General features: G+C 43.2%; 1 protein-coding gene across 1 annotated transcript in view; it reads left to right on the top strand.

Annotated features, from left to right (window-relative positions):
* Window positions 1–12,598: 12,598 nt before the first annotated feature.
* MARCHF3 (membrane associated ring-CH-type finger 3) overlaps window positions 12,599–27,113 on the top strand; it is a 142,696-nt gene continuing 128,181 nt past the window's right edge. The window contains exon 1 of the mRNA XM_077768907.1: window positions 12,599–12,822. The gene's annotated coding sequence lies outside the window, so the exon portion shown is untranslated. The remainder of the gene's footprint in view (window positions 12,823–27,113) is intronic.

The following is a 27,113-nucleotide window of genomic DNA, read 5'->3' as shown; positions in this document are numbered from 1 at the left end:
TTTTCTATTTTTCCCCAACTTTAATTTTTTTAAACTGTCTGTTTTATTTTATTCTTTCAGCAATCTGTGACATAAATAGAGCCAGTGTTATTATCTTTATTTTTGAGATGAGAACAGTGAGGCCCAGAAAAGGGAAGTGACCTCCTCCATCGAGTCATGCAGTGAGTCAAAGACGGCCCAAGGAATAATACTGAGTTCTGCTCTCATTTAATCCAAAACATTTACCCTCCTGGCTTTAAGTGTCCCTTTCCTCCTTCGTTCTTTGGTGGTGATTCTCTTTTGAAAATGATCCCTTGCCAACTGTGGAATGAAGATGGATCCATGTTCAGAGTTGCAGATAACTGTTGTTTAAAGGCCCCCAAGGGGCCAGTTTCCATTGCTTACCTGCAAAGCCGATGTTTGAACCTGTGATGAAGTCCCTGAGGGGCATCTGTTGGGACTGCTCCCTCCTGAGACAGCTGTAATTAGCTCTGCTAACAACTGTGATTGAACAGGGCTTGTTGTAGTCATTGTTCACTGACAGGCACAGATAAGAGTCACAACTCAGCAAGTGGTGTTCTAAATGGTGTTTCCTGCTTGGTTAAACTCACGTGCGGCACTTGTCAGGGATGCTATTCCCAAACTCTGCTAGCAGCAGGCAGCGTCATTGCCAACACCTTCCAGAGCCCACGGAGGCGGCCATAACAGATTCCCAGGGAATGCACTGCCACGCAGTGGGAGAGACTGTTTCTATTTGACTTGCCCAGGATCTGGCTGTCCCTCCTTCTTATGGAAAACATAGGTGTGGCCTGGCATAATTAAGGCAAAAGGCAGTCTATGTCTTCCGGATCCTAAAGACACCCACAGTTTCAGATCTCCCCTGTGAGAACACTTGTAAGTGAAAGTTATAATGTGTGGTGCATTCAGCCTATGCTTTTCTGAGACTGTGCTCTTATTAGAAGCAAAACAAAATGCTGCTTATGAACACCTGCTGGTGAGCACCAAGCCAAGAGGCAGCGTGGGTGTTGGATGAGAGGTGTTGCCCTGGCAGTAAATCCAAGTTGCTCACACCAAAGGAAGTGTTTCTAGGGAAGCTATCTGAGCAAGGGGTAAATACTTAGTCATTCAGAGTAGGCCATAAATTAGTGCTTCGTTGCCAACAAGGGAAGGTCTGATTCCAAAGAGCTTAAAGAATGGTTAGAATTTCTCACTTCAATCCATCCTTTTATTCACAGTATATATTCCTTTGTTAAGAAATAGCAGGCTCTGTAATCAAAACTTTGCTGACAAGTTATTAAAGAGCGACAATGTATCTGCCTGGTGTTATTTCACCAACAGTTTTTGCATTATGATTCTAAGTAACTTAATAAAAGAGGAGCTAGGCCTTAGTGTGCTCTAAAATACTGGGCTATACCGGAGCCTTGGTGGCTCAGTCGGTTAGGCGTCCAGCTCTTGATTTCAGCTCAGGTCATGATCTCACAGTCTTGACATTGAGCCCTGCATCTGGCTCTATGCTGACAGTATGGACAGAGCTTGCTTAAGATTCTCTCTCTCCCTCTCTCTGCCCCCTCCCCCACACTTGCGCACTTATGCTTATGCACGCATGCTCTCTCTCAAAAAACAAAAAGCAAAATACAATACAATACAATTACTGTGTTGTATATATCCTGGTCTTCTTACCTACTCCCCAGCACCACCAAGTTTTAAGATTTGACTTCTTAAGGATTTCCTGTAATCGATCGATCTCCCTGTTTCAGTGTTCACTGCTACTGCCATTAGGATTCAGGGCTTTATCATCTCTTGTCTGTATACTGCAAAAGCCCAGCCTCCTAAATGGTCTCCTCTGCTCACCAGCCTCCCACCCCATCTCCCATCCATCTTATCATCACCTCTAATTATCCTTCCAAATCACAGGCCATTCACAATCCCATCATGGCACTCCACTGCCCACAGAAATGAAGACCAAACTACAGAATTCAGCATCATCGCAAAAGCCCTGCATCTAGCCCCTATATAGTGTATCATTCATGCATCCTAATTTCCACTGATTCCAGACAAATTACCCTTGCATTAAAACACCATCACTTCGTATCTTTGAGCCTTCCCTTCTTACAAAATCATCCTTCTGTTTCAATTCAACTGCAGTTTCCTCCAGGAAATTTTCCACCCTTTATTCCAACTCAGATCAATCACTATCTCCTCCAATCTCATACAGTACCATATATATGTACATATATGCTTTACTGAGATATAAGTTGCATACCGTACAACCCACCCAGGTAAAGTGTACAATTTGATGTTCTTTTTTAGTACAGTCAGAGTTGTACCCTCATCACAATTTTGGAACATTTTAATCACCCCATAAAGGAATCCTATACCCATTAAGAGTCCCTTCCCATCTTGCTCTCTCCCAGCCCTAGGCAATCCTAATCTACTTTCTATTGCTATAGATTTGTGTGTTCAGGAAACTTCATATAACTAGAATCCTATAATACGTGGATCTTTGTGACTGGCTTTTTTCATTTTACATATTTTTTCCAGAGTTCATCCATGTTTTAGGACATATCAGTACTTCATTCCAGTTTATTGTTGAATAATAGTCCGACGTATGGATACACTGTGCTTTATTTTTTAAATTAATGACATTTGGATTGTTACAACTTTTTAGCAATTATCATGCCTCATGTACACTCTGAGTGTCATTTCATATGTATGGCTTAGTATCAAAGGGTTTTCGTTTGTTTGGCCTGTGTCTGTTTTATCACTTGATGATAAACTCCAATGGACAAAGAACATTATTTTCACTCTGTCATCTCCATATGGCAAGTATTCAATAAATGTTTGAAAGATGGGTAAATGGAGAGCTACCAGAGGTTTTTCACTGTTGATTATTACTCTAAATAAAGGCACTCTAAATAAAAATATTAGAGTGGAAACAGTAATAACACAAGAAGAGTCCCAGTAAATTTACCCAGTAAATTGTAAAAAACACGGGCGGTTCTTAAATGAACTTTAATCTCAGCGCTATTTCCTGGAATTCCACACATAGATACTACAGTTGACTTTTTCATGGAGGCAGGTACTTTGTTAATAATAGTTGTGAACCAGGTAAACAGAAGCCTGGAAGAGGCTAGACTTTTTCTCCTAAATGGACTCCATGGTATATTTTCTTGTTGCTCTTGGCTTGTCTGAGGTTATTATTATAGTCTGTCTAGGATACTGGTTCTCCATCCTGGCTGACTATCCGAATCCTCTGTGGGGCTTTTACAAGACATAAATTATTTGGGTCCCGCCTCCCAGATCATGATTCTAAACTTGGGTAGGGATCCAGGCGCTTACATGTTCTAAAAGCTATAAAGATGTTTCCGATGCATAGCCAAGTTCAAGAATTCTTATCTCAAAAGTTGCCCTGAGGTTAAAAGAATTAATCATATAGAACATGCATGAGCACTTGACTCCTAGAGAGTATTTTACTCATCCTGGGATCATGCCCATTAATACTACCTAACATTTATAGGGCACTTTTTATTTGGAAAGAGCTTTGCAGTCATCTTTTCTTAGCGAGGCTTGCATGCTGGGTGACCTTGTACAAATCACATAATCCCTTTGTGTCTGAAATTCCCTCAAATGTAAACTGTTGGCAGTAAGACTGACCCACACTCAGGGGGTATTGTGGAAACTAATGGGGCACTGCAGTGCACTTAGCAAACATAAAAATGTTACATGCATGCTTATTAGACAGGTACGAAGATCTAGTCACAGCCTTTTAAAATGAAACGAATTCCAAAATAAGCCCAAGCCTTTCCTGCTACCTTCATCATCATCTCAAAGATCCTTTCCCAACACCAAAGTACAGAAGTTCTCCCTTTCCAGCAAGACTAATAAAGTGACAAAATCTATACTCACAAAGAAAGACAGAGCTAATCATTATGGCAGCAAATATGTAAAACAGCCCTGAAATATAGTTTGTTAACCTTCTCATTTATCTTTCATAATGCAATTTAGAGATTATATCTAAGAAACACACTCTTCTGAAAAATATTCTTAGAAAAAATTCGTGAGTGTTCACACAAGATTTTAAGCTAATGCTACATACTCACTGTTGATGTTAAGCCTGAAGGTGTTTTCTAGTTTGCTGGTTGTTTTTTCCAGGGCTATATTTAGCCTCTTCTCATCCTCCCCCACATGGCTGAAAGAATATAGGGTCAAAATGAGACTCTGAGACCCACTTCAAGTTGGAGATGGGTGAGACTGGGAGGCAGAGGAAGAGTTTCTAACCTTGGAACCAAAGACAGGACTTGTAAGGATGATGACCCACAACCAAAAACTCATTTGCAATAGATTTTCAGCTTCTCGGAAAAGGCAGTCAGAAAACAGACATAGTTTTCCCTTTTTCCATTTTGCTTTGAAAAGACCACAAAACTTTCAAGGGCCAGGTCCAATTACATATTCTGATTCATTTGCAATTGAATAGTTTCTTTGATTCTGAATGAGAATTAATGCCCACCGCAGCTGATTTGAGCTACAAATTCTAAGCAAGCATGACCTTTCTGGGGACAATTGACCTTGACCATCCTCTTTACTCTCTAGACTCCGGAGGGATTGGTCATACTTCCAAGGGCGTTGTCTGCTTTGGTTAAGCTCAGATCCTGCTAACAATTAAATTCTATCAAACAAATATTTACTGAGTACTTATATCTGTGGATAATATTGTAGTGCTTACTGTGGAGGCTATGAAAAGTTCCTTGAGATGCTATAATTCAGTGACCTTGGGTCCTTTACTCAGGACAAGACCAACAACCTCCCCACAAAGACTCCCAGGGTTTAGTCAGCTGACATGCCGGTTTCCAGAGGCTTCCTAAACTGGCCTTCAGCAGACATCAAGATGAAATGTCATTAACTTCTCACATAATATTTTGCTACCCTCAATAACCCATTTGACTTTGTTCAGAATTCAGAAGCTCCTGGGGTGCCTGTTCGCTCAGTCTGACTTCAGCTCAGGTCATTATCTCACGGTTTGTGAGTTTAGGCCCTACATCAGGCTCCGTACTAACAGCTCAGAGCCTGGAGCCTGCCCTGGATTCTGTGTCTCCTTCTCTTTCTGCCCCTCCCCTACTCACACTCTGTCTCTCAAAAATGAGTAAATGTCAAAAAAAAAAATTCAGAAACTCCTGTGAAAAGAGCCTCTGTCTCATTGGTTGTGAAAGTTATCTATTGTGCATAGTTACTGGTTTTTAAACAAGGCTAATTCTAGCATGTTTCGACCTCAATCATCTTTGAGAGTTTTATCATGTTTGTTGCACATCCTAAGGAGAGAAAGAGCCACATTGGCTTCAATTTCAATAGTTTAGGAGAAATTAATGCTAATACATGCCTTCAATGGGATTCACTTAGGTATCCTGAACACTTTCTTCCATCAATACAGAAAATCCCCAGATGTATGTATTGTGGATTTTTCTCCTGTAAAGAGATGCAAATGGTTACAGTAAGTTGTATGATTTCCTCTGAGTCTTTCAAAGTTCTGTTTTCACTCTATGTCAGGGTAAGCATCCCTGTTTTGCAGATCTAGAAGCCAAGACAACATGGATTAGTTTTATCACTTTCCTCAGTGAAACAGGGACCACCTTGTCCCAGCCCACTGCTCGCCTACAAAGCACAGGAAAAAGTTATGGCATGTTAAGAGAGAGAAGAAATTAGATACAGTTTTCTGGTCCAGTGCTTGTTTTCTTTATCTTTCACAGAGAATCCTTAAGATCTGAGATGAAATTTAATGATCCTTACATGTTAACTTTACTCCCTTTCAAGCTCTTTAAGAAACAAACAAAAAACATGGAAAAGCACTTGACCATTTACTTGTGGATTTCTCTATAACCTGGGTCATAAAATATAATCTGGGCAAAGCCAAACAAGATACGAGAGGGTTGAGAAACAAGGAAAATGTAACGTATTAGATCTAGGATTCTGAAAAGTTCTGTTTTAGTGGTTTCCTGTTTGTCTTCACATATAGGGTCAATACTGGTCTGTCATTTGTAGCAGGTATTGGCTCTCGAGGAAGACTTCTCTGACTGATCATGGACAGAAATTTTCCACCAAAACAAAACAAAACTAACAGAAAGACAAAACAAAAAAGCAAAATAAAAGACTCTTCCACAAAACCCGATCAATGCGAAGCGCCGTATTTAACAAATGTTAAAATTTTCAGTTTTAATTTTTATGTCACCTAAGTATCCACCCACCTCTTGAGAGCATCTCTTTATTTCTTTATAGGAAGATTTAAATAAGCAGCCAGTTTCCTTTCTAAGCATTTTTGGATTAACAATAAGACTTCTCTCACTTGTATTTTAGCCCTGATGATTAAACAGTAAAAATGCTAATTAGTAGCCAGTATCTGAAGAGAAAAAGCTATTTCTTGATGGGCGAAATTCAAGCTGAGATGGAGACCACACAGGACACTACAATAAAAGGGTTGGGTTGCATGCTAAGGGAAAAGGATTAGGGACCGAACTGACCAACTCCAGAGAGAGATTCCAGCTTAGTGGAAAGACTAAGCTGAGATCCAAATATATTAAAGGTACTCACAAGACTAAAGTTATCAAATGGCAGACATTTGTTGTCAACTGTAGAGCACAATTTGTCTTTGTCTTTCTTATTGACCTGCAGCTGACTTTAGAAATAAAATAAAGTATGTGTTAAGAAATTAATTTTATTTTTCTCCTATTTACTTTTCCTTTCTGGAAAGACATTGAGCTAGGGTGAAGGACATATTATTAGATGAGCATTGTGAATACAATGTCCAGAAACTGCACCCTTCTTTCCATAAACACCTATGAGGAAGTCAAAAATCCTGCTTCCAAATTCCACATCTGTCAGTTATTAGTCTCATAATGGTGGGCAAGTCTGAATTACCAGATGCATTAGTTTTCTCATCCACTTAAGGAGGAAAAATATTAGGTATCTCGTTGCAATGCTGTGAAGCTTAGAAAAGCCCGTGTATGAGAAAACATCTGGAGACCAAGTGTATATTAGCACTCAGTGCATGTTACAATAATGAGGGAATGGAAGAAGTCAGAGAGGAGTCAAGTTCTCATTGCCCACAGGCTAAAATCTATATATTTAGCTGGACATTCAATGTGCTGGAAAATCTGCTTTCTCACCAGCCCTTTTTTGACAAATGCCCTGCTGTAGTCAAACATTCCCCAATACACATCGAATTTGCCCACCTTCCTGGCTCTGGCATTCACACCACCCTCAGCCTCTATTTGCCAAAATTCTACCCACCTCTCCAGGGGCTCAAATCCCACTGTCTCCAGGAATCTGGGGGACTCACCTTCTCCTCCTCTAAACCCTGGTCCTTGCTGGCTAGAGCACTTCTGGAGACAGAATCCACAAAACATTTTCTGCCCCAGCAGATCACACCACGCACCGTGGTACCTTGCCAAGGGTAGGTGCTGAATAGACCCGTGATTGAATAAACACATGATTTCTCACCCTGCCCCTGTTGTGCTCTTGGACAAAACACTTTGCCTTCAGTCTCAGTTGCCTCAGCTGTGAACAGCGGATAACAGCATGGATGTGCTCCCCAGGTGTGCTATGAAGAATAAACCAATGACTGAAAAGCAATTTGAAAATGTAAAACGAAATGCTATATATAAATGTTACATAATCAAAATCATTTCCCTCTGTATTATGTTTTATTTGGCTTTATATCTTGGAATCCTTTGTGGGTTTCAGAATCTCACAGATGCAAAACCGTCCACATTAGCACCTAAATTCTCTTGGGTAATAAATGATTGCGTGTATTATAGCTCACGGCTACTTTTCCCCTGGCATACTTACACATGAATCTGTCATAATTTGGGGTATTCACAATAACCAATGATACAATTCATTTCTTAGGGATAATCCATTCTCTTCCTTCTTTAGCCAATGACCGTTCCCACATTGCTGCCTCAAGGGAACTAACTTTCCTTAAATCCCAAATCCTAATGATGAGCACACTGTCTGGAAGCCCAAATTGAGGAGCTTATAGTCTGAGACTTGGAAGTGGTTTGGAGTTTTGAAGCACCATTTGTTTTCTGTGGCCCTTTTTGTCCCGAATTCTGAATCTGTCACTCGCTTTATTGTAGTGTATGTTACCAAGTGATCAATGCAACCTAACTGAGGTACCAGCAAAGACTGGATTAGCCCTTTCCATAGGAAAGCAGGCAATGCTAGTTGAAAATACTATTACTAAAAGAGGCTTCTGACTTTTAGTCCATAGCAGGATATGAATCTTAGAATAGTCCTTCCACATAGATAGCAACTCTGAGGAGAGACAGTAGCAACGCGAGGGAGTGATTGTGAGCATCAGGTGAGTAATTAGATGAAAAGGTATGGAACACTGCAGGGCACATAGTGAGTGTCAATTAAATATGAGGCATTATTATCAGCAGAGGGCCCAACATGAGCCCAGCCCTGTGCTAGGAGTTACACAGAGATTCTTGCTTGAGATTCATCATAAGCCCAAGAGAAGAAACTCAATATTCTTCATCCCCACCCCATTTATCTCAGAGAAGTTAAGCACCTTGTCCGAGGTCTCAAAGTTAGGAAGCAATAGAAAAGAAGTGAAACCTTCATTCGATCATGTTTCCAGAGCCCATATTGTTTGTCCTATTTCTTAGAACACCCTACTGTTCTTATTTTTTACTTAGGTTGGGAGTGTATTTTTCACCTCTTGAGTGTATGACCCTCCCTTTCCAAATTCCTCAATGTTACTCATTCTGTCCTGAAGTTTTAAAATTAACAGTATTTTTAAATCTCTTCTGGTGGCCTTCTGACCAATGTGTGTAGTTTTATGTACCAGGGCATTTATTTTCCTAAGATCATTCTGGCCTTTCATCAGAGTTGTCCTCACAGTGTGGCATCCATTTTTAAGAAGTTCGGTGTAGATTTTCTTCCAGGGCCTCTATGAGGAAATCCCACGTTTTTATAAAACAGAGGCTTCCCTTTCCCACACATTTCTGTTACCCCATTTTTACTTGGTAGGACCTGTGGCAATATCACATTCACAGGGGGCGCCTGCATTATCCTTTAAATGCATGAGAGATCAGTGTTTTATGGGTGGTATCCCCCTGGCTGCAGACTTTGTGCCAGAGCCATCCCTCTGTTACAAAATAGCTCCTAGTTGTGTACAAATTAACACCAATACCTGAGTTTGCAAAATCATCTACAAGACACTGTGTCCTCCCTAGGGCAATTAATATTTCAGAGTGCCTTATCATGAGTTATCTCTCCTTTCTGTGAAATTCATCAGAAGAATTGCTGTGTTGTAGTTGGGAAACTCAGGTTAATGGCTTGCGTGTAGTCTCAGAACGAACCTATGGCATAGCTGGTATTAGAATCTGCTGCTTCTGATTGTATTTCTTGACTAAGGTCTTTAGCTCAGCCTGTTCAAATTGTGAATAATTTTCAAAGTGAATACATGTTGAGAGAGGTGGTGGAAACGGAAAAGAGGGAAAAACACTATTCACTTGAGCAAAGCTTCCAAAACACTGGGTAATCAAAGAAAAAGGATTGTAAGGGCCCTTTTCCCTCATTTCCATTTATAGACTAAAAGGACAATAATCCAATGAGATTAAAAGAAAGAGAAATTCCAAGTGTAGACAGAAAGTGTTCAGACCACACTGTTTTCCTATTCCAACATTATTTTGTCCTCCTTTTCAACAATCACGACTGCTATAAATGGCATGAACTGGCAGTGCTTTGTAACCGCTGTCACTGTGTCCCCCTTAAGTAGCTTAACAGAGTGGGCCAATTCTGCCACTGCTGCTTTATGGAGAGGAAGCAGGGGTAAACAGAGGTTAAGTGACTGCCAGGAGCACTTACAGCTCAGATTAGAACCCATGGCTCCTATCAGTCATATCCTGCTGAAATTTACAAGGCTCCAAAATATTGTTTCCGTGTCAGAGATGGGTGACAATGCCTGAAGGGAAATTTGCTCACATTTCCACAAAAGGACTAGCTCAGCTTCCAGAGTCTCACCTCAGTCTTCTCATTCCCAAGCCATTCCACAAACTTCTTTGTCCCTTTGAGGGAAAGAAATTCCCTTCGATGAAATAGGTTCACACTAAGCAAGTGTCTTCTATGTCTAGATTTCCATGGTTTTCTGCTTCATACAGATAGGACTACAATGAGTTCTCACACAAGGCACAGATCTCATTTTCCCGTGTAGAATATGGGGACAGCACACACTCAAGACATCACTGGGAGAATGACAGCCCAAGGAATAAGTCTGTGCCAGAGTGACAAACTCTTATCAAATACCAATTACAACAGAAGAATGTATGGAAATACGAGTGTAGTCTAGATGTGCTGTCTCTTACATGTCATCCGGTCTATACAGGAAAGTAAGACCAGTTACTTGTCCAAAAACCTGTGAACAAGCAGGTCTGTCTGAACAAACAGATGGAAAACCCTGGAAATCAGGAAACAGAAGTCACTTGTCTAGTTCTTATTTCATAAAAAGAAATTTCCTATTTCCTTTTTTCATCATCTAACACAAATACTATACAAGTACAGTCAATAGCATGTTTGGCTCCTATTACCAAGGTGATTTTTAAAATAACCACTAGTGTCTGTGAAAAACCTTCACAGGGTGATAACATGATAAATACTGTTGGCAAACTCTTTCTCTAGTAACATCCAGGAGTGGGGGAAAAAAAGAATCCAAGGAAATCTACTTTCCCCTTTATTTTCAGGTCTGACTCTAGGCAGACACCTGGTGTGTATTCCATTAAGGTGGCCGACGGCTCACTCCTGTGGGCAAAGGCCATTGTCTCAAGCTACTCAGCAGCACGGTAAGCCAACCCCTGCAAGTGAATGGAAGACTCCCTTGCCTACAACCAGTCCTTTGATTCACTGAATGAGGAATTTCTGCAACCCAAATCAGTTTTCAAGGCCTACTAAGGACTATCCAGAGCCTGACTGTCCTGCTTGACAGCCTGTCTTATGGACCTTTCCCCCCATGAGACAGCGATCTGAGGAGACACAACCTGAAACTCAAACCAGGCCAGAGCTCACCTCAGAGCTGTAGCCTTCCCTGCCAGCAGGGCCATTTCAATTCCTTTCTAGCCTTGGACCTCTGCCCTTCCTTCTTGCCAATGACCCTCATCAGAACCTACTCATGAGAGCTGAGCTATGATGCAGGTCTGTAGGAGGGCCAAGCAGCTACTGAAGTAACACCCATAAAAGTCCATACTCCCTCCCACACAAGAAACTAAACCCTTCAGGACTTGTGAATCTGAGGGACCTCACTGAGGTCAGTGAGGAAGGTGCCAGGGCACATGAAAGCTTGACCATTTTCCTACCAGGCACAATTTCGTTTTACTAACATGGTTTGAGCGGCCTACCTAAGCCAGGTGCAGCTCTAGGCACACACTGGGCGCTATGCACCCAAAGCTACCGGCCTAGAGCTTACTAACATTCCAGGCCTCAGCCTGGAAAGCAACACCCAACCCCTTTGCTTTTTGACTCTTTATGCCTACAGCTCCGTGTATGTGTAAAATGAAGCCAAGGTAAAGGCTAAACACATCCCCACCAACGAAAGGAGCAGCAGTGACCGGGAGCGGCCAGGAAGGGCAGAGCCCACAGAACCTTCCGGGGCTACTGGGCTGCGACCGACCAGACGGCTCAGGATCCTCCGATGCCCGCCACTAGGAGGTCTCTGAGCTCGGTCCAGGAACACCCGAAGGGGCAGGGCACGACAGCGTGTATTGTGGGCACTTGTGGCTTCACTCGCAGGCGTTCCTGCCCGCGAGGACTGGGCGGCCCTGGCCCTCTGGCGGACTCAAGGGTCAATAGCAGCAGGAGCCATGCTAAGGAAGTCCCCCGACAGGGCAGCCCAAACCAAGGTTGGGTACCGAGGGCTCCGGCGCCGTCTAGCGTCTGAGCCGCCCTTTCGCCTCCGGGCTCGGGCCAAGCGCCTCAGGCGCCCGGCAGGGTTTGCTGCTGCTGCTGCTGCTGCTGCTGCTGCTGCTGCTGGTAGGAAAGCAGACTTGAGGAAGGGACATGTGATGAACTTTCCAGGAGGTCCGCAGGGTCGGAGTTTTGTTTTGGAGATAACCACCAAACCGGAACCAGAACCTTTTCCAGGGAGCCTGAAGCTGCCAGTTCCAGGCCCGGGCCTTCAAACGTGACTGGGTGAAGCGGCCCGGGACTCACCCTCTATGGGTCTCGGTTTCCTCGCTGGGGCTCCTTCGGGGACACCAAGTTCGGCGCCTCCCGCGCACACCAGGTGTGGGCGTTGTCTAATCCTCAGTCGGTCTGCGCTGCAGCTTGGCTTGTGGCTTCACAGCGCGCCGACATGCTGCGGCTCCCGGGGCTCTGGGCGCTCCAGGCCTCCCTCTGCCAGGGGCCTTCAGGAGCTGCCACTTCCCTCCCGAGGCGCCCGGGTCCCGGCGCAGCTGTCCCCCCAGCGCTCGCCCGCAGCCCAGGTTCCCCACCGCAGCCAACTTCCCCGCCGCCGGCGCGTCTCAGCGCCAGCCCTCAGCCGCGGGCGATTGGACGGCGGTGGAGGGGCGGAGCCGGGCGCTCGGCCCTGCCCGCCGCCTCCCGGATTCCTGNAAAGCCGGGTAGCCTCAGCTCCGCGGTCCGCCTCATTCGCTGAGCAGGTCCATGAATTGTCAACGCGTTTGGAGCGGCTGCTGAGCCGGGGCGCCCGCCGGGCTTGTCGTGCTCCCTCAGAGGTGCCTGCCCGAACCAATGTGCCGGGTCCGCTAGGTCCAGAACAGTCGCCGGTTGGGGGCAACTTGGGATTCAGGACCTGCTGCAGGGGCGTCGGTTTGCGATCGGGACTCGGCGAGGAGGGTGAGTGGCCGCGCGCAAGGCGAGCGGCTCCTCTTGGCGTTGTTCGGAGAGCCGGGGGACTGGACGGGTCCTGGCGGGCGTCGGTGCGTCGGTCCTAGCGTGGCGACTGTGGGGAGGTCAGGGCCGGGCGGGATTTACTCCTTGCCAGTATCCCCGCTCCCGAACTTGTTTCAGAGCGTCGCAACTCGGTCCGGGACGCGGCTCTGCGTTCTCAGGAACTTGGCATGCTGTAATTGCCATCATTAGGTGGGGCCTGGGGACGCGTCCCCTGGCCCTCTGCGGCGGCGACACGCGCGCTGGGGGAGGGGGAGGTGGCCGCGGTGCCCCGCAGTGAACGGGCAACAAACAGTTCCTAGATGGCTTGCGGACGGGTTTCTGAAAAATTAACCCGCGCCAGAGGCGGTGCGGCGCGACAGCCCGGCGGAGGTGTCTGATCTGTAGCCTGAACCAGGGACCATCGTGTTCTGGGTGGGTCTTGAGCTGTCAGAGAACTTAAGGGACCAGCTAGGTTCTGTAGCAGGGGCTTCAGTGCTTTGCAATTACTGAAAGGAATTGACAGCACGGATATTAAACTTTGTAAAGTAATTACTTTCTATTAACACTTGTACCGCATCCCTCAAGAGGTGCTCGGACCTCCACATCACCTGCAAGGTGTGTCCGAAGGACTTCGTTAGGACCAGGGGGCCAGTTGCTGGTCTGTCCCATTGCAGGGAGCCCGGGAGAATCCAAGACAAGACCCTGAAAGGGACCACCAGGTGGTCGGTTGGTGTGTGTTGAAGTGATGAAGTTGTGACGGGAACTGACAACAGAGGATTCAAGGTGAAACCTGACACTTCGTTTGTGACCCAGTCTGGGATATTTTTTCTCTGTCTTAATGATAAGGGTTAAAGCAGCTGGTTTTTCTGAGGGCAGTTGCGTACATGTATTTTAGATTATGTGTGGACCAAATAGAATTAAATGTAATTTTTTCTTGTAATTCTTATATGATGTGAATGAGAGCGTATTGAGTATACTAGAGACTTGGAAACACAATTGAGGGGAAAATTTCTCTTCAAAAATATACTAAAACATTGAGATATATAACTATTCATGTTTGAATATGCATATGTAGGGTGTGTGTGTGTGTGTATGTGTGTGTGTAAAATTGATAGGTGAGTGAGATAGAAATATATGGAAGGGGAAATAGCCTTGAACTTGCCTTGGGTGGAGAGATGGACCCTCTGATCTCTGGAGTGTACGATGAGTGTGTGTGTGTGCGCGCGCGCGCATGTCTGAATCTGCTTGGTCTGTCTGGGTCAGTGTACGTCCATGAACTTTACAAGCATTTAGTTCAATACCACTCGGTGTAGATTCCGAGTTCCTGTTTTACAGCCGAGCAGCCGCCAGCCGGCCCATCTGTTAAAACAGAACATGTACACTGCAGTCACTTCAGTTGGACCACTAGGGTGGAGTGTGGGTAGGGGGCAACCCTTAGTAGGAACAACATGCTACAAACAAAGACTGCCTCTCAAGTTCTATTTTCATTCAGTATTCAGCCTGAACTTGTGATTTTGGTGAGGGAGGAAAGGAGTGTTGGACTCTTCGGGAAGGACAAACTACATTTTGTGAAATAATTATAGCCGTGGTTTGGGGAAAGAGAGTTTATAAGAGGGGGAAAAATTCCTCTAGAAAAGAAATGTGATGTTTGTCACATTACCGTGCAACACTGGTTTACTGCTTTGCAGTGGCCTGTATATCAGAAACTGTTTTCTTTTGCTTCCTAAGAGAATGCATTAAAACTGAATTGTTTTGCAGAAAAAAAATCCTTAGTAGAAGTAAACAGGGCTTTATTGCAGAGGCTATTTAATCTACTAGAGTTAAGACTGCCTCAGTAATTCTAATGAAACATGTTTTTAGGGATTTATAACCTGGATATAAATTCATATTCAGCCTAATCGCTGGTTGCAGTGGTTCACAATTTATAGTTGAAGAAATAATAAAAAACCTTTATCACAAAAATTCTGATGACTAAAAGGGTATGGGAGGAGTAAGACAGCTTAATAAGTTCCTGCAGCTAAGTGACTGATACTTAAAAAACTATAAATTCCCTTAATAACGTAATTACTTTTGGTGACAAGATAAAGGCATATTTTTGAGAAGCATAATTGATATTTTTACCAATAATTTTATGCTCATAATTGCATTTTAAGAATAGTATTTATTATATGTGGGCAGAATAAACTGGAATGGTTCTTAAGAACTCATCACAAGAAGTATTGTTTTTATTTTTATGGTACATAGAACACTTTGGGGAAAATAGGCATATCTCTAACCTGTGAGTGTCTTTGAATTTCTGATGTGCTACAAAGACCAAGTAATTCTCCTGCCTTGATATGGGTCAACTGAATCAACTGAGTTGGTCCTCACAAATTAAGTTTGTGGGCTAAACTCCATTCTCTAAGATTTGATTTAGGAGTCCGGGGTAGGGTTCAGTTATCTGTATTTTGAACAAGCACACCTCCCCCCCGCCCCCAAGTGATTCTGACACCAGGGATCCCCTCACCATATTTTGAGAAACATTGGAATGGTGTTTATGATATAAAAGAATGATCCTGGTCTGTGAGATCATTTAACAAGTAATCGTTCTGATATTTCCAGGTGGCATTTACCAGCCTTGTGAAATTTATAGGCAACGCTCTTAACACTCTGTCCTCAACAATGGCACCTTTTGTCCTGTGTTCAGGAGTGTTTAGACACCTCAGCTATCTCTCTTCTAGGTTAGCCCTGATTCTAAGGAAGTCTCTTTGGAGAAGCAAGGTAATTTAAGACCCCTCCCCAGTCTTAGTCCCTCCATTCTATATTCAAAGTCAAGTGGGTTCCTAGGGTGCTCCAAGGTGACTTTGCCAGTCATAACTCACATTGTTGGACATTACTCCCTGGAGGGTAGAAGAATCCTGTCCTTGGGAGCCACCTTTGACTTTAAAGCCATTCTAGGCTTGGGGATTAGAACCTCAACGAGACTGGTACAGACTGACTCCTTGGGAAACTGTAGCTGATCTGCTTCTTGGTCAAGGGAGTGTCCCGGGCCACCTATCTAAGAGGCCCAAACGTTTTCGTTTTCTGAAACTTATTTTAGAAGGCTTTTGAGCTGTCCAATTAATTGGATAGATTTTTTTCAGCATCATAGAGTGATGGGTTGAAAGTTGATTGCTAACCTCCCTTTTCAAATCAGTGTGAATCTGGACTTGTTAATTATTGCCAATTACCTTTTTACGTATAGTTTGATACTGACATTAAGAGTCTATTCTCCCATTTCAGACTGGCACAATTCTCCATTTAAAACTTCTAGATAAGTTTTTTTTTTCTAATGTTTACTTATTTTCTGAGAGAGAGAGAGAGACAGAGCATGAGTGGGGAAGGGGCAGAGAGAGAAAGAGACACAGAATCCAAAGCAGGCTCCAGGCTCCAAGCTGTCAGCACAGAGCCCGACACAGGGCTTGAAGTCACGAACTGCAAGATCATGACCTGAAGCCAAAGTTGGACGTTCAATGGAGTGAGCCACTCAGGCACCCCTAAAACTTCTAGCTAAGGTTTTAAAGAGAGTGGATCTATCAGAGGTTGTTGTCCTTCCCTTGTTCTACCATTCATGAACTCAAAAAAACCGATGGACTTCTCAGAGGTCAGAAGTGCCTGGAATATTTACTTGCCTGATGACAAAAGGACATGGATAGGCTGGGACGCTGAACTTGGATCGTTCCAGGCCACTGGATCATTACTGGGACTTTCACGGAGCAATTTCTGTTTAAAGGAGCACTTGGCAGGCATGTTTATAGGTCACTTATCTTAACAATCCTTTGAGTACAATGATTCTTTTCCCACTTTGTTACAGATGAGCAAACAGCTGCCACAAAAGGTTGATAATATTTAGATCCTGTCTTTCCCAGTCAAAGATAACACCAATAACTGAGAAACTGGCCTTGCATTTGAATTATTTTTTCTTTAGCTTCATGGATATGACAGGATTATGCTTAGTCACTCATAACATCTATAATTTTTTTTTTTTACCTCTTCCTTCAAATTTATTTTTATAGTGAATGTGACCTTGGGACAGTTTTCTTTATAAAGTTAACCACCATATGTGATAATTGGTTCAATGACCCTAACCTTAACCAGCCAGGCTTGACCCAGAATGGCAAATAATTTGCTAAAGGTCACAGAGCACAATGGCGGCAAAGCCTCTATGTGGAATTCTTTGGACTCATATTTTAGACCTGTCCATTTGCCTACTGAGTCCTGTTATGCTACTAGTAATGTTTTTATGCTGGCAGAACAGAATTGTTTATATTTCATTTGCCCAGCTTCTGCATGATGAATGGACCCAGAACATTTTAAAAGCCTAAGGTATAATCACAGGCCCTGATTGTACAATGGGATTTATGCCTACTTAAAAAACTATGGTAGAGTGCTACTTTTCTTGAAACTGGGCCATAGGTCACTGCAGGCTTCTAAGCAACTGTTTTGTTTTTTTTTTGGGGGGGGGGCATAGCATATTTTTGGCAAAAGGAATTTGATGAATTCTTTTCTAATTTTTTTCACCCGTCTTTCCCCACCCCATTCCCATGGCAAAAGCCACCTATAAAATATTTACTTTCCAAGTCAATCTGCCCTTTTATCATCTCTTAATACTTAAATGTTTGCCATTTTGATGCTTTTTCCCCCAACATGCCCTTATCAAGCTCTTACCTTCACTTTCGATTTTTGGTCCTAAACACATCTTCTAGTGTAGAAGATTGATCGAGCCATGCAGTATTACTCTAGCTTTCCCTTTGTGGATTTAAGTACAACAATAGTCAGAAAAATGGAAGAGAAGAATAATATCGAAGTCATGTTGGTAAGTATCATATTAGATATTCCCAGCTTATAGTTTCCACGGGAAATTTAAGACCCAGATAATTGAAGCGACAGATGCGCTCATCCGTGGCCTTGCAGACACTCTTCTGATAGAAGCTGAGAAGTAGAATTGAAGACAGCAGCCTAGGTTACAGAAGAAAAACAAATGTTAAGCTCTCAGAAAAGAACTGCCAAAAAGTGAAGGGCAGGGGCTGGATGGGGTGGGGAGGCTGGTGGGAGAGAAGAGCCTCCAATACAGGCCAGACAGACTGGTAAGAAATTCATAGAGGTGCTGATGGTTTGGGGTTTCTTGGGGGCATTGATTCTGTTTTATATTGTCTTCACAACCCGCTCGCCCTGCTTGCTTTAAATAATTTATTATAGCAGCAGGCCTTCCTCTGGTTAGGTTCCTTTTTTATAACTTTTTCCTTCTCATCTCTGGGTCTAATCAGAGGCATATATAATAGCGGAGCTGCTCTAGAGTACTTAGGAAAATCCGTGATCAATATCACTACATTATAAACCCACTGCTGTTGGGTTCTATTTTGCAGTGCTTTCTTCCTTGTTATATTAACTGCGTATCTGTGTTTTAAACAGTATTTTATTAATCTTTGCACAATGAGACTATGGGCTTGGTCTTCTTGGCTGCAAGTATCTTTGGAGTAATCCATCATCAGAACACCATTGATCTAATGATGTATTTATTGCTCACTATTGCAGCACTGGCAAGAAACCCAGTATGGTTCTAAAAAATTTGATTAAAAAGAAATCAAGTTTTTGCAAGGCGTAGCCATCCAATTATGTTAGCAGCTGCCAAGGGTATTTTATGCTAAAATATACACACATATTTCAAGTGAGCAAAATGTGATCTTTTCAAAAGCTTTTAAAACTTTCTGCTACGAGATAAGTAGAATAAGATGTCTCATTATTAGAAAAACTAGAAGTGCACTCCCAGTCTCAGCCAAAGGTAAGATATAGTCTGTTTTGGATTATATCCCTAAACACGAAGATGGATAGATTTGTCTCTCTCATCGATATAATAAGACCAGTGGTGATACGAACTGACTCCTAGCCCTTGAACGATTTTCCAGGTAATCATTACAAATCAGAGTGAACTGAAATTAATTACTAAACAGTGACTGAGTACCTGTCATGGCGAGCACCTCCTTTCTACTTAACTCCAAATGCAGTTGAAGTAACAGGGCCTTTGGGAAGCTTCTGCGTGTCCCTCTTTGGGCTGGTTGTACGCTGTCACAGAACCTTTACCTCTTGTAACCCCACTCCCTCCAGACCAGGAGCCCCTGGAAGGCAGGGCCCACACCTCTCATCTTCTAGCTTCTCAAGAAAGGGTGTTTAAGAAATAGTTGCCAGGTATGTTAGAGGCTACAAAGAATTATAGGGGAACACTTAGGAGGCCTCTGAAAGATGTGCACACATATACTCACCACCAGTTAATTTATGAAAAATAATTTTTTTAGTGTTTCTTTTTCGGAGAGAGAGAGAGGGACAAGAGTCTGAGCGTGGGAGGGGCAGAGAGAGAGGGAGACACAGAATCCAAAGCAGCCTCCAGTCTCTGAGCTGTCATCACAGAGCTTGATGTGGGGCTCGAACCCCCGCACTGTGAGATCATGACCTGAGCTGAAGTCAGACGCTTAACTGACTGGGCCACCCAGGCGCCCCTCACCACCAGTTGAAATAGCAGAGTCCCAGCTTTGGCCCCAGTCTCTATATTTCACGTAACTGTCATCCATTCTTGCTCTGCCATTCCTGCTCTCCCCTTCATTCCTGGCCTTTCCTCCCCTTGTTACCACCTCCCTGTTGTGACTTGTTCACAGATGCCTCCAACTCCCCCCTCCCTCCACTAGTCTAGGCCATGGCCGCTGGTACCTTTTCTATTCTCATGCTCCCTGTGTCGTATCTTGAACAGGCAGCTAACTCACAGGCCCCACTTCGAGACTTGGGGCAGCCTGACCCGCACGTCTTTTGGAGTCTCAGATGGCTTGGTCCCTCTTGCCATCCAGGGCAGCCAACTAGCTCATTTTGGCCACGGGAGGTCCGGGCACCGTGGAGGAACAAGGTGGCTGCTAGGCCTATAGGCCGCTGCTAACCGAAGTTCGGCATAAGGGGCAAACTTGACATTTGTGAAGCGAAGCTTTGTAAAAAATAACAATCCCAGCGGATTTTTATTTCAGAGACTAACTTTTATCCATGTTTCCCATCTCTAAACCTCCTTTCGTTCGAGAAGGATCCTCTACACAACAGTGTAGATAACGTCACCTGATGACCTCAGTAAGCTCTTACCTCGGAGCGGGTTGCTGAGCTCCTGCCTGGACCATGTGTCCAGGTGGAGTTTATGGAGCAGCACAAGGAAACCTAACTGCCTGGGGTCCGGGTCTTAGCATCGCCCTTTCATGTTGGATCTTAATGCACTTCAAATGACGACAAGAGATCAAGGACACTTGTTTGCTGTCTCATCTGGGAGGTTGAGCCTCACTTAACACAGGTGTTTTTTCTCCAACCTGCCAGGAAAATACCATTAGAAAATTGAGTGATTACATCTAAATGTTACTCAGGGCAACAGAGAAGATGAGCAGTCCTAGATTAGGTCATGGACTCACTGGTTTCCTTTGGGTCTTTCTAGTCAGAAGCACTTGCCCCAGCATGTCCCAAGGCTTCTGCTTTCATCTAGGTACTAGGGGCCAGCAAGATTTGAGGGTGGCTGTATGAGTGGGGGAGACATCTGTGGAACCCGTCACCCACCCCCTTCCCTGCGGCCAGTGGAGGCTGTCCCCGTGGTGCTTTCCTTTGGCATTTTCTCAGACCTGCGTTTCAGCGTCCCATATACCAGGTCTTCCTCTTAATACTTTGTGACTGTGTTACATCAACTGTGAGGTTCTCCTAGCCAGAAAGTTCTCCTCCTTCACCTTCTAGGCTTCCCTGATTTCAACTCTTGTCTTTCATTTAGTCCCACCCTCCACTCATGTTTTCTTCTCTGGAAAGGGACATTCTCCATCCTTTCTGTTCAGGTAAGAACTCTATATTGTAAAGGCTCTATGATAATCATTGTTCCCATGAACCTTTTCCCTACAGGAGTAACTGCATTTTGGACCATTTTCGGAGGACTTTCCTGGAGCATTCCACTGTGTCTTTCTGATGCTAAGTAATGCAGCTTCTCCTCTCTGGAACATTACATGCTCTGACAGCCTTACACAGTGAGAAAGGAATTCATCTTGCAAAACCTCAGTTTTCACCAACCTTACCCATACGTGCCAGGGACACCTCCCACTTTACCTGCTTAATTACTCTTACTGCCTCCTGCTCACTTTTTATATCATTAAGAAACAAGATCACAAGCCTCTGGTTGCAATAGACATATTCAATACAACCTAGGGGATGAACCTTTCTACAGAGACTAGAACAGGCAGACGCTGAAAAGGGAAAGAAGGACAGGGCTGCCCTGCTATCTTTAGAGACAGGACATGTGCACTGATGCCTCCTTCACTGATAAGTTATTCATCTGTTGCTCTAACCATGGACCATTTCTCTTTTGAGGCTGGGTCACTGCCTTCTAGTAACACCAACACTTGTCCCTTTCAGCGGGATCACAGTGTTCCGTTTTCTCTCCTCCATTTATTTTACTTAATTTTTACTTTGGGTGTTTCAGGTTGTTTTACTCCTGAAACTACCTACTTAAGTTGTGTCGTTTCTAACCTCCGCAGATAGTTCCCTACCACTTTCCAGCCCTTGACAACATCGCACAATTAGACAGCATCTTTCTATTGAATGAAATTCCATTTTCACCGCAGATCAGTAATGAAGACATTAAGTGGCATCGTGATGGTGACCCTTTCAAGAGCTAAGGCACCATTTGCTATTCTGTTTTAATTATGGTCTCTTAGCAAATTTTCACCAGTTATAATGTTCTCCCCATTTGATAAGTAATATCTCTCAAATACTCTACAAAATCATGAAACCTATGTGCCTTATATTTTCTATTCTCCATTACGGGCTGAATTTATAATTCTGTAATTTTCTTATAGGAAAAATACTTATTAGACTGGAATGGCTAATTTGGTTTTGAGCCATACTGCTTTTGGCTTATTGGGAACCATTAGACATTTATGTGATTTTATTTGACCTGATTCCCAACCCCCACTGGCAGGTCTGCCAGCAGTAGTCATACTCCGACCCTTCCCTCTACAGTCAGTTAGCATCTAGGCTTTTTTGGCAAAATGGGTATTTTATTTTACTCATCCCTAATAGCTTCAATTTCAAACTAACTACATAGCCATAGCAAAAATAGCCAGTGCCCTCTTTCTTTCTAGGCCAGTCTATCTCCTGACCGCAAATCATAATACTGCACCTCTTCTTTGGAGTGTTTTTGCCCTTTAACCCTCTTGTCCCAGTAGAGAGTGAAGCTACTTCCGCTTCCTTAGCATCCGCCCTGTGCCTGGGACCTGTGCTAGGTCTTACCTGGTCCCTGTTGAAATTCTTGTTATTGGATATGGGTTCAGAAGTGGAAGCCTTAAGAAACAAAAGCCCAGTGAGGGGGTGTGCTTCATTGAGGACTTCAGGGAAAAACATGTGAACTAGGCAGGTGAAAACTGAAAGTCAAAATTTTTAAACAGAAACCCAGAGATAGACCATCCAGCACCAGCTACTTACGCCAAAGCACCATCTTCCTGTTGTGACTTCTGGGGTGTTTTCCCCTCGGCCTTTTCCCGGTGACTGTCTCAGTGCTGTAAATTAAAATGCTGAGCTAGAGTCAGAAGTCCTCGTCCATTCCTAGATCTTCCCGGAGACAAAGAAATGAGTGACGCTTCCAAATAGAAATGTCCGTGTGAAGGTGATGTGCAGTACACTTGCTAGGAAACCTTCTGCACACAACACAGGACTCAAACTGACCTACACAGGAAGGAAGTGTATTACGTCACGTGAGAAGTAGGGCAGGCAGCAGGATTGGTTGATTCAAGGGGCATATTTACACCATCAAGGATATAGGTTCCTTTCATGTCTCTGCCATTGTTACCCTTAGGGACCGCTTCACTCTAAGACAGGGTCTTACCTTTGTGGGAGGACTCGCGGGTATGCCAATATCTAGAGCACAGGAAATGGACCACCCCCTTGCACAATCTCCTTTTGAAGGAGATGAAAATATTACTAAGAAGAGTCTGAGAAGACCTATCTTCTTATCTCATTGATCAGAACAGGATCACATGCAGCATCTGTACACTGGTCACTAGCAAGATGTTCTCCATCATTGCTTGAGGGAGCGGGGAGGTGGATGTGAACAAAACTGGGATTCTGTTAGTAAGAAAGAAATCTGTGTATGGGAGTGAGGGGGCAGTACATGTTGGCAGGCTACCGTGTCTACTATACATTGTGACTTGGAAAGTAACTGTGAATTTCCGTTTATGACTACTATGTAGTTGGTAGTTACCACCGAAATGCTATATACATTTCTGGACACAATGGGTAGGCTAGGTTGACAGGGAGAGAAAAGCCACAATGCAGACTAATTAAGGATGGAGAAATGAGCCAAGATCAATAATTATTCTGATTAGAATCACAATAAACCCTAATGATTTCAAATGTACCAATTTATGTCTATTTGTCCTCAATGAGTAGATGATCTTTACTGAATACAAAAAGATTAAAGCGATTTGCTCATTTCTCAATAATTCTGTACTTTGGATATATTCTTTTGTAGTATATGTCTACTTGAATGTAAACATTTTTTACTAACGTTATTTACATATCACAGCATTAACAATAATAATTACTGATGGTGGTAAATGGCCGTGATTTACTGAGTGCCCTTTATAAATTAGGAATTTAGCATCCAAGAGGAGCCAGTAACTTGCTTAGCTCACGTAGCCACTGAGTGGTTAAGCTAGGATTTAGACTCCGGTTCATCTTCCCGTGTCCCTTCCCTGCCCTCCATGGCTTCTCTTTGCATCAGAAGACGGTCCCAAGACTACCATGACTCGGAGGGCCTTAAGTGATCCGGCCCTGCCTATCTCTGTGACCGAATGACTTACCCTCTTGCCCTCAGTAGTTTTCCAACCACACTAGCTTCCTTGTCATTAATCTCATAAGCTGGTCTCATTCTCACCTCTGACTCTGCATCTGCTGTTCCGTCCGCTCGGATCACACATCCTTAGCTCCGACGGCTCCATTCTTTCCGTTGAGGGCTCCCCTTCACAGTCACCTCTGATGACCATCCCATCTGATCTCCTTAGGGGAGTCCCCACCCCCAATCCTCTGTTTCTGCTCTATATTTGTTTCCCCTATGGTATTTGCCATAATCGTATATAATTTACCTGTCTACTTATTTTTGCCTGCCCCCTCACCCCCACCTAGAATGTAAGTTCCATGAGGTTGGAGATCCTAGCTGTGTTTGTAAAATGAATGAAAAATCAAGTGACTAAGTTAATAAAGAAGTGAATAGTTAGAAGTTTTGACCTCTAATGATTCATAATCTGCCTTTATTTCCCACACTAGGAGTAAAGGTGGATGACAGTCATCAATGAGCTGAGTGCAGGCACTGTAGATTTTTTTCATACATAATCTAGAAACAACAAAACCTACTTTTCTCTCTGTCTCTCTCTGAGGGTAAAATAAGATCTAGGTATCAGAATTCTTTGGAGAGAAGGAAGACTTACTACAGTAATATTGCATAAAGGTTTGAGGAGAGCTTGGTGTAAGAGGGAGATTTGAGTAATACTCTTAACTTCAGTTTTTATTTTGATTATAGTTTTAAGGATGCCAGCTCCTTTAACATTAAACATAAACCCTTAAAAAACGGAGGTATACATATAAAGCTCAACTGTAAATTTGGAAGACTTATAATTGCATGATAATGTGCAATGGCAAATTCACTTAAAGAAAATTGTTTCCTCCGCTTATACATAATGTTTCACTTGAACTCAGGTATCTACTGAAATAATTTATTCCTAGAACTGTGTTCTTAATTATTCTGAAGTAATTATGAAGGTGCAAATTGAAAAATAGCTTTACCTCCCATGTTAATTTGGAAGGGGTTGACAGAAGGGAAGCAGCACCTTCCTCTGAAGCTGCTTTTTTCTCTGGCTTTCAGCTCGGGACCCTCTCAGCTAAAATATGTGCTTCTGTGTTTTCCTTTCCTTGTCATTCTGTGGGTTGCTATGTGTGTCCTTTGCTAAGAGTGCTGTGAACCATTATGTTCTGAGGCTTCCAGTGTGACTTCACCACTCAACCAAATAAATCATCATTTCACCTTTGACAGGAACTTCACGTCCCCCTCTTACCTGCTCATCTTCCGCAGATCTTTCCCCAAGTGCCCTGGCCAACCACACGGCCTCTCTCTCCGTGCGGGCGGTCAGTCTAAACCCGCTTGGCGCGGTTTCCTGTCTTCTGGGCTCCCCACTATCATAAAAAAAACCCATTGGAACTGTTACTATGAAATACACTTCTCAGCTAAATTCTCCGTATCAGACTTCCAGAAGCAGATCTAAATGTTATGGTGAGCACACATCTATATTTGAGAGTAATTTTTAAATCTAGTTCTTCCAGATTGTTTTTTTGTTTTGCATCAGACAAGTCAAAGGAAAAAAAAAAACAGAAGGGGGAGGAAATGGAAGAGGATATTTTGATGTTGTTCACATGGTACTTCCCTCCTGTGTATCCTGGAGGGGACCCCGTTCTTCCTCACTTTATATCCTGGATAGATTTGGGTGTGCAATTGGGGAAGAGTCCATCAGGATCCAGGTGACAATGAGATGGGTAATTAAAGGGCCAACATATCATTATCATTTACATTAGGCAGGTGCATGGTCTACATAAACTCTTGAGAGACTGCCTTTGACAGGGTAGTTTTCGTATACAGTAGATAGGCCCTTTTATGGCTTGACAAAGTCTTTCTTTCCTTTTTTTTCTCTCTTTCTATGCTGTGTGGGTGGGAAACAGCATGAGGTTATAGAAAATGTATAGCAAAAGCAGCAGCAATGAGAAAGAATCCATAATGGGTACACACATATTGCTGGAATATTTCCCAAGTCCTTGGAGGGGGGCGGCAGTGAAGCTTCTTTGGCAGAGGCAAAGAACATGTGCTTTTCCATGTGTGAACACCCTGTGCTTTGAAAGGTCCTTTATGATTCACAAAAGCAGGTGCTTTTGAGCCGGGGTAGCCACAGAGTTTGGGAGGGTCGCTGCAGTAGGTGTCCTGCAGACTCCTGACATGTTTTGGAGATCTGGTTAACTTTTGGGAATTAGCTTATTCACAAGTGACACGGAACAAGGATTCTCCATGAGAATGTGGCACCCTTTGTTCCTGGCTTTAGGGTTTGCAGATCAAAGTTAACAAGGTTTAAAGTTGTGAACACTCACTTGCTATGTTACATGCATACCTACAGACATAAGTTTTTATTGATGGCTTCCTTCTTAATTTTGAAAATTATGTGCGACAGTCTGACTTTACCTGGTAAATCAACTTTCCTGAGTGACTCTCAGACATATTCTTGTTGTATGGTAAGGCTTTCTGGTTAGGTATTTGTAATCTTACCATGTTGTTGTGTTTCGGTGAGTTTTTAGTTTTGACTGCACTTTTACCTAATAAATCCTGTGATTTTGTCTTTTGTCGACCTCTCTTGCATTTCCGAGTGCTTGTTTCTGTCTCCTCTTCTCTTATCACTAATAAGTTATTTTCATTTCGCTAAGGATTTCAAACCTAAATAATACCAGCAGTGTTGTTTCCTATCACTTTCAACAAGAGTCGTTTGTGCCCAGTTCTTCAGATGAGATAAGTAACTAGGCCGTGATTCTTTCACTTTTTGCAAGTTTTCAATTTATTGGATATTGACCTAATGGAGTGTGTATACGGTTTGCTTTAAAAAAAAAAAAAAAAAAGTGGGGGGGAATGTTTTGTTTTTCATGTGTCATAACTGTTATGTTTCCAAATGGCAAAGCAAGACAAAAAAAAGATTATCACAAAATAAGAATTGTGTGGATATACTGAACTAAAAATCATTTGAAATGTTTCATGGCTACACTTTGTGCTAAATATAAAAATAATTGTGTTTCCCATGTGTGAGCATCAAAAGCCCCAGTTGGGAAGTCACATGGTACAGCAAGTAGGTCACTATTGATGGTAGAACATGAGACAGGAAATGTCACAGCTAAGATTAGAGGCCCAAGCAGTCTGTCTCGCCATGCTTGCTGCATTGTTCGTCCTAAGTGGAAGGACCCAACAGGGTATAACTAACTTTAGCCCAATTTGAAAGTATTAGCAAGGATAGCCTTTTAATCTGTCAGTCCCATTTGTTTCTAGATAACTCACTTCCCCAGTTGGGCAAAATAATTGAACTGCACATTGGCAGACCTCTGCATACCAATTAAAATGGCAGCCTTTACACTCTAAAAGTATACGTGGGAAGTGATAGCTA

This window comes from Crocuta crocuta, unplaced genomic scaffold (genome assembly GCF_008692635.1).
Source record: "Crocuta crocuta isolate KB4526 unplaced genomic scaffold, BGI_CrCroc_1.0 scaffold64, whole genome shotgun sequence".
Taxonomy (NCBI): domain Eukaryota; kingdom Metazoa; phylum Chordata; class Mammalia; order Carnivora; family Hyaenidae; genus Crocuta; species Crocuta crocuta.
Note: the sequence above shows the minus strand (reverse complement) of the source record. Positions and strands in the feature narration are given on the sequence as shown.